Consider the following 13,934-nt stretch of genomic DNA (forward strand, 5'->3'; position numbering starts at 1 on the left):
TGTAGTGACACAGGGACTGAGGGAGGGCGCAACGTCAGCCATTAGCTAGTTAGCGTAGTTTTGACATACAGTCCTTTCAGTGTGGTCATGGCCAGGTGATGTGCCCGATAATGACTGGTTTTAATGCGTCTCAAACATTGACTTCAGCATCTTAGTTGCACAACCATATGTTGATGCATAACTAGCTAGCCAGTGAAATGTGAGGGCTCAATGTATGAGTTGCAACAGCACCTCACCACACGCAGCAGCAACGCATCGACTGTTGCTGATGCTGCCTATCTTTCTTTTCTAGTTTGTGAGAAGACAAAGAACAGGGCCATTCTTTCACCTGACAGCTAGCCAGCCGGAGAGACTGGGAACAGGATAGGGAAACAGTGCGCAGCGGGCGCTGGAGAGCCACCAGAGAAGATGGCTAGCAGCCCAGAGAAGAGTTCCACAGCACAGGAGCTGAAGGAGCAGGGCAACCGACTGTTCCTCTGCCGCAAGTACCAGGAAGCTGCCACCTGCTACAGCAAAACCATAGTGAGTAGCAAGCTACTGCTCTTAAGGGGAATGATGATGTAAAATGTCTACACCTTTTCAGATGACTGAAAGTCTATATGATATGAGATATTGACACTGTCCTATTCACCTACTCTGAATAGATGTCAGAATAGAAGTAGCTTGGTCTGATGCACTCTTACAAAAATAGCTTGTGCAATATGTAGGCCTAATAACGTGCGTGGTTGCACCTGTGTGTGTGTATACATCTTACCAACAGAACCGTAACCCCTCAGTGGCGGTGTACTACACCAACCGTACTCTGTGCCAAGTGAAGCTGCAAGCAGAACGACAAAGCCCTGGCGGACTGCAAGCACGCGCTGGAACTGGACCCCCATTCTGTCAAAGCCCACTTCTTCCTGTGCCAGTGTCACCTGGAGCTGGAGAACTACAACGAGGCCATCGGCAACCTGCAGAGAGGTCAGGACCAACCCTCAAGGCCAGTTTCTTAGACACAGATTAAGTTTGGGCCTGTATTCACTAAGGGTCCGATTTAGGAAATTACGCCTTTCCTATATATTTTTTAGTAGTTGGTATTCAGAGTAACCTTATTAAGGTGCGTAACAGGCTTTGTAGGCGTGGTTCACTAGCGCACGCCAAATTAGTGTAATTGAACTGCTAGAAACCTTCCCACTGGCTGGCCAACAGATGTTCTCGTGGAGTTTTTATTCAATAGGGTTTTCAGTACATTTGTCTTAATAAGTCATCCCTTTAAATACAGTACACCTTTTCACTTTGGTTTTTGTCAACAGACTCAATAGAATATATTGAGAGAACGGGTTCAGAATATTATGGATCAATGAAGGAAAGATATCTAAATATATGCATATTTGTCTCCGTTTCAACACCAGTTGGTAGATTTTAAAAAAAATACTCTGATCTTGTAGGTTATTTAGGGTTAGGAAAGTATTTACGAATCATAAAAAAATAGCTTGGAGAGCCTTTCGGCACGAAAGAAAGTAAACAGTGGTTTGATTCATTCTAAAAATTGCCACACTCACCTATTTAACCTGTGGTAATGTTGGAATATTTGTGTACATAGAGAATAGTGTACAATAGCTATACCCACATCTATTGCCTGCACCAACCATGGAACAGGGTGATGACACAGCCAAGTATGGTGCCATACATCGGGTTCAAACTGCTGTCATAATCAGTGTTCCGCTCCATAAACGATTTAATTAGCCTTTTATTTTTTTATGTTATCAATTGTTACTAATGATCCTTAGCAATAGCCACATGGCCGTGACGGCGTTTACAGAGGACGCAAATAAAGGTAAACCAAACTTAGGTTAGGTTATACCTACTGAAGGGAACTAATAGTAAATTGGCAGTTGAATAAGTGTTGTTATTATGCCTACTCACAGTCGATACTGATAGTGGTTAATATTTAACATGATAGAAATAGGAGACAAAGTCGGGGTAGCCTATAATTAAGACATTCAAGAGTGTCCATCCCTGCAAGTTAAAAGGCCGTACAATTGAAATTCTGCATAATGGCACGGCATTTCATAAACATAAGTTGATATGCTTTAGTTTTCTGCCATATGACTGGCACCTTTGTTTATAAGGTCAAATATATTTACAATTTACATTTAAACAATTTATATTTACAATTTTCTTATCCAAAAAAATATTACTAATTTACCTAGCTATTATCAAGCTGCAAATTATGGTGCTTGGACAATGGTGTTATTGCAATCGGAAAAAATAAAGTAGATGATTTTTCCACTTGGAGTCGATAGATTTGCTGGACCATATTCATGGTTTCCTCATGCGTGAAGGTGGTGGAATTAGAGAATTAAGGCATGGTCAGAATACGTCTTTTCATTAGACATCTCTGCCACACATTAATTTATTCAATCTCCTCCCAAAATGATTAGCAGGCGAATAGCATGCTATTCATGACAGACGCATGCTATTCATGCTTAAATTCGTCACAATAGGCATGGAGAGAAGTGCATAGAAAGGGAATTGCGTTCCAAATACGCATGCTTAACTCGAGCCGGAATCAGGCACAGTGTCCCAGTGTGTAATGAATACAGTCTTGAACAGTCTTTTTATGCTTCCTTCATTAGGAAAGTTCAGACTTTTTCACTTTTTCAAAATTGTATTACTTTACAGCCTTATTCTAAAATGGATTAAAACAATTTAAACTCAATCTACACACATCCCCATAATGTCACACCTTTTTAAAATATATATTTTTTTGTAAATATATCACATTTATTTAAGTGTTCAGACCCTTTACTCAGTACTTTGTTGTGAAGTACCTTTGGCAGTGATTACATCCTTCTTGGGTATGACACTACAAGCTTGGCACACCTGTATTTGGGGGACTTTATCCCATTCTTCTCTGCAGATCCTCTCAAGGTCTCAGGTTGGATGGGGGTGCATTGCTGAACAGCTTTTTTCAGGTCTCTCCAGAGATGTTTGATCGAGTTCAAATCCGGGCTGGGCCACTCAAGGACATTGAGACTTGTCCCGAAGCCACCCCTGCGTTTTCTTGGCTGTGTGCGTAGGGTCGTTGTCCTGTTGGAAGGTGAACCTTTGCCCCAGTTTGAGGCCCGGAGCGCTCTGGAGTAGGTTTTCATCAAGGATCTCTCTGTACTTTGCTCCATTCATCTTTCTCTCGATCCTGACTAGTCTCCCAGTCCCTGCTGTTGAAAAACCTCTCCACAGAACTATGCTGCCATCACCATGCTTCACTGTAGGGATGATTTTGGCTAGGTGATGAGCAGTGCCTGGTTTCCTCCAGACATGACACTTGGCATTCAGGCCAAATAGTTCAATCTTGGTTTCATCAGCCCAGAAAATATTGTTTCTCATGTCTGAGAGGCCTTCAAGTTGTAGAACTACCTCAAGGATGATCAATGGAAACAGGATGCACCTCAGCTCAATTTCGAGTATCATAGCAAATGGTCTGAATACTTATGTAAATAAGGTATTTCTGTTTTTGCAAACATTTCTAAACCTGTTTTTGTTGTGTCATTATGGGGTGTTGTGTGTAGATTGAGGGGAAAAATGTATTAATATATTGTTAGAGTTACGCTGTAACATAACAATGTGGAAAAAGTGAAGGGGTCTGAATACTTTCTGAATGCACTGTAGATGTGCAGTATTGGGTCGAGTGCAATTTATAATGCTGTCAACATTCTAACTATACCCAGTACTAGGCATCTCTGAGGCAGTATTACTGTTTTCAATGGACTACATTCATGTCTGGACCTTTTCTGTCGGCAGCTTACAATCTGGCCAAGGAGCAGAGACTGAACTTTGGAGACGACATCCCGAGTGCCCTGCGGGTCGCTAAGAAGAAGCGCTGGAATAGCATTGAGGAGAAGCGCATCAACCAGGAGAACAAGCTGCATGCATATCTCACCAAACTTATCCTAGCAGAGAAGGAGAGGTGAGGGAGGGACCGGGAGCTAGGCTTTTGGGCAGATAATCATACTAGTGTATGAGCAAAATGTCTGCACTGATATTCCTACATTTTGGCCCATTCCACCTGACAGCTGGTGTAACTGAGTCAGGTTTGTCGGCCTCTTTGCTCGCACACGCTTTTTCAGTTCTGCCCACAAATGTTCTATAGGATTGAGGTCAGGGCTCTGTGATGACAACTCCAATACCTTGACTTTGTTGTCCTTATGCCATTTTTCCACAACTTTTTCGGTCCGAGAACCTTCTAGAGCCACGTACCTCACCACGCACTATCGACCTGAGGTCTAGAACAGGTTTCTAAAGTTTCGTAACTCTAGGTCTGACTGTTCTTTTTTAGCTCGAACAAAGCTAACTAATGAAGGCAGTGTATGTCTCTACGCACCCCAATGTGTCCCTCCTTCCAAGCTGTGCTTGTGTGTGATTTAGTTTTTCTTTGACATTTTATGGGAAAAATGACTGATTTACAGTTCATGGGGGTTGCCTAATCACACAAATGAAGTTTTGGAAAGATCTGACTTTTTTAACCCTTTGAAACAGCCCCTGTGACACCAATTATGGCACTTCCGGTTGGCACAGGAAGCTATAGGTAAACACATATCCTCATTGGGGTATGCCTTTACAGAATCCTGAGTTTTAAGTGTTTATGTTAAGAACTGACCGATTTACACAGGGTTGAATGCACTATTTATCACAAACTGCTGGTTGGGTATGGAAAAACACGTTTAGGGTGATTTTAACCACTTCCGGTTGCTTCAGGAAGCTTAGAATCGACACAGGTAGACCTCATAGTGTCCTGATGGACTGTCATTGAAGACAGGTTCATAAGGCATTCATAACCCACATAGGCTTCAGGTTGACTTTAGAGGAGCAGGCAATGTATTCCTATGGGGAGAGATGTCGTTGTAATCTGTGAGATCAAAAAAAAACGGTTTTACTGTTAAGGGTTAAAGCCACACGGTCAAGGTTAGGCTTGCACAGATCGGGAGGACCTCAGGAGCGTACCTGAGGTCGAATTGTGCTTCTCACCCTAACGGTTCTCTCACTGTCACCCAAAAGCAAATGACATTTAGGGCCAGGCTTCATTTTGGGCCTACTTTTTTCACGGTCGCTGCACTCAGAGCGAGCTACGGTCAAGCAGGGCATCTCGTTGAACTCGGAACGGCCTAGAGAATATGGAAATGCCATTGCAGGCTCTGTGTGTCTTTAAGCACCGCACTTTGTCACTCCATCCTTGCTGTGTGTGTGTGTGTGTGTGAGAGAGCTTTTCTTTGACATCTGTTGGGAGAAATGACTGACTTACAGTTCATGGGGGTTGCCTAATCACACATATGAAGTTTTGAAAAGATCTGACATTTTTAACCCTTGGAAACAGCACCTATGACACCATTTTAAGACACTTCCGGTTTACACAGGAAGCTGAAAGTGAACACATGGGGTAGGCAATTATAGAATTTTGAGTTTTAAGTCTTTATGTTAAGAACTGACTTATTTACGGAGTGTTTAGTGAGTGTGTTATTTCAGAAAATCACAGAAATCTCGTAGAACTCCGAAGCACACTTTAAAAAGATTTGTATGAACACGCTGCAATTGGATCTGTAACTGTTTAAAAAAATATATATATATTTTTGAACATCACCAATTTGACATTGTACGAATTCTCTTAAATGACGATAGATAAAGGCAGGTTCTTTTTTTATTGACACCGGAGGTTCCTTGACTTTGACGTGAAGCGGAAAAATTATTGCTCTATTTTCATTTTGGACCTTTAATCCCAGAAAAATGGCCATAACTCAAAAACCCGTTGAGGTCTAGACGCCATCTTGTTCGGGGCCAACTGCCCATTATGCCAAACCTATGCTCACCAAGTTTCGTCTTCAAAGTCTTTTCCGTTTTGGAGATAAGGCCACACATCGTGTTTTGTACATTTGCAATATGATTCGCACTAGCGACTCCTGTGGCGGGACGGGTGCAGTGCATGCTAACCAGGTTGCCAGGTGCACACACGTGGCACCTCCGAAACATTGGTGCGGCTGGCTTCCAGGTTGGATGTGCGCTGTGTTTAAAAGCAGTGCGGCTTGGTTGGGTTGTGTTTCAGAGGACGCATGGCTTTCGACCTTCGTCTCTCCCGAGCCCGTATGGGAGTTGTAGCGATGAGACAAGATAGTAACTACTAACAATTGGATACCATGAAATTGGGGGAAAAAAGGGGGTAAAAAACAACAACATAACTTCCAAAAGTTTTCAACCACTTTTCGTGAACATGAGAATATTTCTACCATTAAACTACTACACGATTTTGTGTACTTTACTCAGAAAATATCCTTTTAGTCAGATTTCCAACATTGGTGATTAATATGATATAATATGACTTTTGAGGCAATTTCTACAGAAACACTACTAAAGGACAGAATGGAGGTATAACTTGTAGAATTTCAACCATGAGATCTTTTTCAATAATAATAGAAATAATTGTATGTATTTTACTCACAAAATATCATTTTAGTCAGTTATCCAACATTGGTGATTAACATTAGGCAATTTCTATCATAAAATTACAACACAACTGAAATGAAGTGCCATTTGGAGAATTTCAACCTCGGAGATCTTTTATAATATTTGAGGAAATCAATTTTACGTATTTTAACAGGCAAAGCATAATTTCCAAAATATTTCAAACACTTTGGGAAATGCGTGCCTCTAGTGAAATTGCATGTTTGGATAGCGCGCCGAGGTGATCGTGCGGCAGAGTCGATTTCCGCGCTTATAAACGCAGGGTCGTTACAGTATTTTATCAGCAAAACATAATTTCCTAAATATTTCAAACACTTGATGTTAACATGATGTAATATGACCTTGAGGCAATTTCTACCATAAAACGAATAATGGTAAGGATTGGTTTTGGGGTATTGGTAACTTTTTTGTTATTGAATCTTACTTCGCGGTGCTCCGTCGTATATCCGACGTCAGCATGACAACAAACTAGCTAGCTCTTAGCTCTCTGTTATAGTATAGTTACAGTTCAATGGGAAAAGCAAATCAATTAAGACTTGAAATTGAAATATACTGGCACATCAATTGTCTGTATATGAAATTAATTTGAAAGGGTGAGGTTAAAGATGTTTGTTTTTGTGTGTAGTTCACCACTAATCGGTAGCTAGGTAACGTTAGTTTAATAACCAAAATTTGAGCTAGGCTAGCTGTTAGCTAACGCTTGACTTTATCATCATGAGATAACGTTACATTAGACATACATGTGGCTAAATCATTGGGTGAAGAGGCGTATTCTGGAGGGGGAGTTCTGTTAGGAGCCGTGACGTTCGTTCTGAACATTAAAAAAGCATCGCTAGCGATATGTTTTTGGAGGCGTAATGACCTTATCTTTCATATCCGTGATAACCCATTTTCAAAAAACTCAAATGTAAATTGATACACAGCTTTATAGGGCTGGGGTTCCCACACGGCCATATTTCCATCTCACAGCGCTTATTTACGGAAGACAGAGTGGACTACCTGAGCTAATTAGCAATCTGTTTCTCCGAATACGCCTGCTGTGTGAAGACAGACGCCACAAACGTGTTGTTGATGAAAAATACTGTTCTGTGTTAACCGGTTAAGACCGTGTACAGTAGGTGTGTATTTTTTGCATTAGTGAAATTATTTTGATGTGATATGAACCTAGAGGGATTTATTTCAAGAACCGTAACGTTACTGCAACTGAGAATCGATTCACGTTTAGATGGCTTCCAGAGCTAATTCTCCCTTTAAATATAACATGTACCTAAGGTCATTGGACAAAGGAGTAACGCTAGGCTAATTTTACTCCACTATTGGGCTAGCGTTAGCATCGTTGCATTGTAGCAGACGTTTGACTCAGTAAACCATATCAGCAAACCAATGGGGAAAGTCCACGGTCTTTGCCAACGCAACTAGCTAGCTAGCTACCTTGTTTTGTGTAGTGACACAGGGACTGAGGGAGGGCGCAACGTCAGCCATTAGCTAGTTAGCGTAGTTTTGACATACAGTCCTTTCAGTGTGGTCATGGCCAGGTGATGTGCCCGATAATGACTGGTTTTAATGCGTCTCAAACATTGACTTCAGCATCTTAGTTGCACAACCATATGTTGATGCATAACTAGCTAGCCAGTGAAATGTGAGGGCTCAATGTATGAGTTGCAACAGCACCTCACCACACGCAGCAGCAACGCATCGACTGTTGCTGATGCTGCCTATCTTTCTTTTCTAGTTTGTGAGAAGACAAAGAACAGGGCCATTCTTTCACCTGACAGCTAGCCAGCCGGAGAGACTGGGAACAGGATAGGGAAACAGTGCGCAGCGGGCGCTGGAGAGCCACCAGAGAAGATGGCTAGCAGCCCAGAGAAGAGTTCCACAGCACAGGAGCTGAAGGAGCAGGGCAACCGACTGTTCCTCTGCCGCAAGTACCAGGAAGCTGCCACCTGCTACAGCAAAACCATAGTGAGTAGCAAGCTACTGCTCTTAAGGGGAATGATGATGTAAAATGTCTACACCTTTTCAGATGACTGAAAGTCTATATGATATGAGATATTGACACTGTCCTATTCACCTACTCTGAATAGATGTCAGAATAGAAGTAGCTTGGTCTGATGCACTCTTACAAAAATAGCTTGTGCAATATGTAGGCCTAATAACGTGCGTGGTTGCACCTGTGTGTGTGTGTATACATCTTGCCAACAGAACCGTAACCCCTCAGTGGCGGTGTACTACACCAACCGTACTCTGTGCCAAGTGAAGCTGCAAGCAGAACAACAAAGCCCTGGCGGACTGCAAGCACGCGCTGGAACTGGACCCCCATTCTGTCAAAGCCCACTTCTTCCTGTGCCAGTGTCACCTGGAGCTGGAGAACTACAACGAGGCCATCGGCAACCTGCAGAGAGGTCAGGACCAACCCTCAAGGCCAGTTTCCTAGACACAGATTAAGTTTGGGCCTGTATTCACTAAGGGTCCGATTTAGGAAATTACGCCTTTCCTATATATTTTTTAGTAGTTGGTATTCAGAGTAACCTTATGAAGGTGCGTAACAGGCTTTGTAGGCGTGGTTCACTAGCGCACGCCAAATTAGTGTAATTGAACTGCTAGAAACCTTCCCACTGGCTGGCCAACAGATGTTCTCGTGGAGTTTTTATTCAATAGGGTTTTCAGTACATTTGTCTTAATAAGTCATCCCTTTAAATACAGTACACCTTTTCACTTTGGTTTTTGTCAACAGACTCAATAGAATATATTGAGAGAACGGGTTCAGAATATTATGGATCAATGAAGGAAAGATATCTAAATATATGCATATTTGTCTCCGTTTCAACACCAGTTGGTAGATTTTTAAAAAAATACTCTGATCTTGTAGGTTATTTAGGGTTAGGAAAGTATTTACGAATCATAAAAAAATAGCTTGGAGAGCCTTTCGGCACGAAAGAAAGTAAACAGTGGTTTGATTCATTCTAAAAATTGCCACACTCACCTATTTAACCTGTGGTAATGTTGGAATATTTGTGTACATAGAGAATAGTGTACAATAGCTATACCCACATCTATTGCCTGCACCAACCATGGAACAGGGTGATGACACAGCCAAGTATGGTGCCATACATCGGGTTCAAACTGCTGTCATAATCAGTGTTCCGCTCCATAAACGATTTAATTAGCCTTTTATTTTTTTATGTTATCAATTGTTACTAATGATCCTTAGCAATAGCCACATGGCCGTGACGGCGTTTACAGAGGACGCAAATAAAGGTAAACCAAACTTAGGTTAGGTTATACCTACTGAAGGGAACTAATAGTAAATTGGCAGTTGAATAAGTGTTGTTATTATGCCTACTCACAGTCGATACTGATAGTGGTTAATATTTAACATGATAGAAATAGGATACAAAGTCGGGGTAGCCTATAATTAAGACATTCAAGAGTGTCCATCCCTGCAAGTTAAAAGGCCGTACAATTGAAATTCTGCATAATGGCACGGCATTTCATAAACATAAGTTGATATGCTTTAGTTTTCTGCCATATGACTGGCACCTTTGTTTATAAGGTCAAATATATTTACAATTTACATTTAAACAATTTATATTTACAATTTTCTTATCCAAAAAAATATTACTAATTTACCTAGCTATTATCAAGCTGCAAATGATGGTGCTTGGACAATGGTGTTATTGCAATCGGAAAAAATAAAGTAGATGATTTTTCCACTTGGAGTCGATAGATTTGCTGGACCATATTCATGGTTTCCTCATGCGTGAAGGTGGTGGAATTAGAGAATTAAGGCATGGTCAGAATACGTCTTTTCATTAGACATCTCTGCCACACATTAATTTATTCAATCTCCTCCCAAAATGATTAGCAGGCGATTAGCATGCTATTCATGCTTAAATTCGTCACAATAGGCATGGAGAGTGCATAGAAAGGGAATTGCGTTCCAAATACGCATGCTTAACTCAAGCCGGAATCAGGCACAGTGTCCCAGTGTGTAATGAATACAGTCTTGAACAGTCTTTTTATGCTTCCTTCATTAGGAAAGTTCAGACTTTTTCACTTTTTCAAAATTGTATTACTTTACAGCCTTATTCTAAAATGGATTAAAACAATTTAAACTCAATCTACACACATCCCCATAATGTCACACCTTTTTAAAATCTATATTTTTTTGTAAATATATCACATTTATTTAAGTGTTCAGACCCTTTACTCAGTACTTTGTTGTGAAGTACCTTTGGCAGTGATTACATCCTTCTTGGGTATGACACTACAAGCTTGGCACACCTGTATTTGGGGGACTTTATCCCATTCTTCTCTGCAGATCCTCTCAAGGTCTCAGGTTGGATGGGGGTGCATTGCTGAACAGCTTTTTTCAGGTCTCTCCAGAGATGTTTGATCGAGTTCAAATCCGGGCTGGGCCACTCAAGGACATTGAGACTTGTCCCGAAGCCACCCCTGCGTTTTCTTGGCTGTGTGCGTAGGGTCGTTGTCCTGTTGGAAGGTGAACCTTTGCCCCAGTTTGAGGCCCGGAGCGCTCTGGAGTAGGTTTTCATCAAGGATCTCTCTGTACTTTGCTCCATTCATCTTTCTCTCGATCCTGACTAGTCTCCCAGTCCCTGCTGTTGAAAAACCTCTCCACAGAACTATGCTGCCATCACCATGCTTCACTGTAGGGATGATTTTGGCTAGGTGATGAGCAGTGCCTGGTTTCCTCCAGACATGACACTTGGCATTCAGGCCAAATAGTTCAATCTTGGTTTCATCAGCCCAGAAAATATTGTTTCTCATGTCTGAGAGGCCTTCAAGTTGTAGAACTACCTCAAGGATGATCAATGGAAACAGGATGCACCTCAGCTCAATTTCGAGTATCATAGCAAATGGTCTGAATACTTATGTAAATAAGGTATTTCTGTTTTTGCAAACATTTCTAAACCTGTTTTTGTTGTGTCATTATGGGGTGTTGTGTGTAGATTGAGGGGAAAAATGTATTAATATATTGTTAGAGTTACGCTGTAACATAACAATGTGGAAAAAGTGAAGGGGTCTGAATACTTTCTGAATGCACTGTAGATGTGCAGTATTGGGTCGAGTGCAATTTATAATGCTGTCAACATTCTAACTATACCCAGTACTAGGCATCTCTGAGGCAGTATTACTGTTTTCAATGGACTACATTCATGTCTGGACCTTTTCTGTCGGCAGCTTACAATCTGGCCAAGGAGCAGAGACTGAACTTTGGAGACGACATCCCGAGTGCCCTGCGGGTCGCTAAGAAGAAGCGCTGGAATAGCATTGAGGAGAAGCGCATCAACCAGGAGAACAAGCTGCATGCACACCAAACTTATCCTAGCAGAGAAGGAGAGGTGAGGGAGGGACCGGGAGCTAGGCTTTTGGGCAGATAATCATACTAGTGTATGAGCAAAATGTCTGCACTGATATTCCTAAATTTTGGCCCATTCCACCTGACAGCTGGTGTAACTGAGTCAGGTTTGTCGGCCTCTTTGCTCGCACACGCTTTTTCAGTTCTGCCCACAAATGTTCTATAGGATTGAGGTCAGGGCTCTGTGATGACAACTCCAATACCTTGACTTTGTTGTCCTTATGCCATTTTTCCACAACTTTTTCGGTCCGAGAACCTTCTAGAGCCACGTACCTCACCACGCACTATCGACCTGAGGTCTAGAACAGGTTTCTAAAGTTTCGTAACTCTAGGTCTGACGGTTCTTTTTTAGCTCGAACAAAGCTAACTAATGAAGGCAGTGTATGTCTCTACGCACCCCAATGTGTCCCTCCTTCCAAGCTGTGCTTGTGTGTGATTTAGTTTTTCTTTGACATTTTATGGGAAAAATGACTGATTTACAGTTCATGGGGGTTGCCTAATCACACAAATGAAGTTTTGGAAAGATCTGACTTTTTTAACCCTTTGAAACAGCCCCTGTGACACCAATTATGGCACTTCCGGTTGGCACAGGAAGCTATAGGTAAACACATATCCTCATTGGGGTATGCCTTTACAGAATCCTGAGTTTTAAGTGTTTATGTTAAGAACTGACCGATTTACACAGGGTTGAATGCACTATTTATCACAAACTGCTGGTTGGGTATGGAAAAACACGTTTAGGGTGATTTTAACCACTTCCGGTTGCTTCAGGAAGCTTAGAATCGACACAGGTAGACCTCATAGTGTCCTGATGGACTGTCATTGAAGACAGGTTCATAAGGCATTCATAACCCACATAGGCTTCAGGTTGACTTTAGAGGAGCAGGCAATGTATTCCTATGGGGAGAGATGTCGTTGTAATCTGTGAGATCAAAAAAAAAACGGTTTTACTGTTAAGGGTTAAAGCCACACGGTCAAGGTTAGGCTTGCACAGATCGGGAGGACCTCAGGAGCGTACCTGAGGTCGAATTGTGCTTCTCACCCTAACGGTTCTCTCACTGTCACCCAAAAGCAAATGACATTTAGGGCCAGGCTTCATTTTGGGCCTACTTTTTTCACGGTCGCTGCACTCAGAGCGAGCTACGGTCAAGCAGGGCATCTCGTTGAACTCGGAACGGCCTAGAGAATATGGAAATTGGATGTGCGCTGTGTTTAAAAGCAGTGCGGCTTGGTTGGGTTGTGTTTCAGAGGACGCATGGCTTTCGACCTTCGTCTCTCCCGAGCCCGTATGGGAGTTGTAGCGATGAGACAAGATAGTAACTACTAACAATTGGATACCATGAAATTGGGGGAAAAAAGGGGGTAAAAAACAACAACATAACTTCCAAAAGTTTTCAACCACTTTTCGTGAACATGAGAATATTTCTACCATTAAACTACTACACGATTTTGTGTACTTTACTCAGAAAATATCCTTTTAGTCAGATTTCCAACATTGGTGATTAATATGATATAATATGACTTTTGAGGCAATTTCTACAGAAACACTACTAAAGGACAGAATGGAGGTATAACTTGTAGAATTTCAACCATGAGATCTTTTTCAATAATAATAGAAATAATTGTATGTATTTTACTCACAAAATATCATTTTAGTCAGTTATCCAACATTGGTGATTAACATTAGGCAATTTCTATCATAAAATTACAACACAACTGAAATGAAGTGCCATTTGGAGAATTTCAACCTCGGAGATCTTTTATAATATTTGAGGAAATCAATTTTACGTATTTTAACAGGCAAAGCATAATTTCCAAAATATTTCAAACACTTTGGGAAATGCGTGCCTCTAGTGAAATTGCATGTTTGGATAGCGCGCCGAGGTGATCGTGCGGCAGAGTCGATTTCCGCGCTTATAAACGCAGGGTCGTTACAGTATTTTATCAGCAAAACATAATTTCCTAAATATTTCAAACACTTGATGTTAACATGATGTAATATGACCTTGAGGCAATTTCTACCATAAAACGAATAATGGTAAGGATTGGTTTTGGGGTATTG

General features: G+C 41.5%; 2 pseudogenes; both read left to right on the forward strand.

The window, feature by feature from the left end:
• Nucleotides 1–408: 408 nt before the first annotated feature.
• On the forward strand, nucleotides 409–3,953 carry LOC118942008 (annotated as a pseudogene).
• A 4,387-nt stretch (nucleotides 3,954–8,340) lies between these two features.
• On the forward strand, nucleotides 8,341–11,859 carry LOC110515779 (annotated as a pseudogene).
• The last annotated feature ends 2,075 nt before the right edge of the window (nucleotides 11,860–13,934 follow it).

The sequence above is a fragment of the Oncorhynchus mykiss genome, chromosome 20 (assembly GCF_013265735.2).
Source record: "Oncorhynchus mykiss isolate Arlee chromosome 20, USDA_OmykA_1.1, whole genome shotgun sequence".
NCBI classification, from domain to species: domain Eukaryota; kingdom Metazoa; phylum Chordata; class Actinopteri; order Salmoniformes; family Salmonidae; genus Oncorhynchus; species Oncorhynchus mykiss.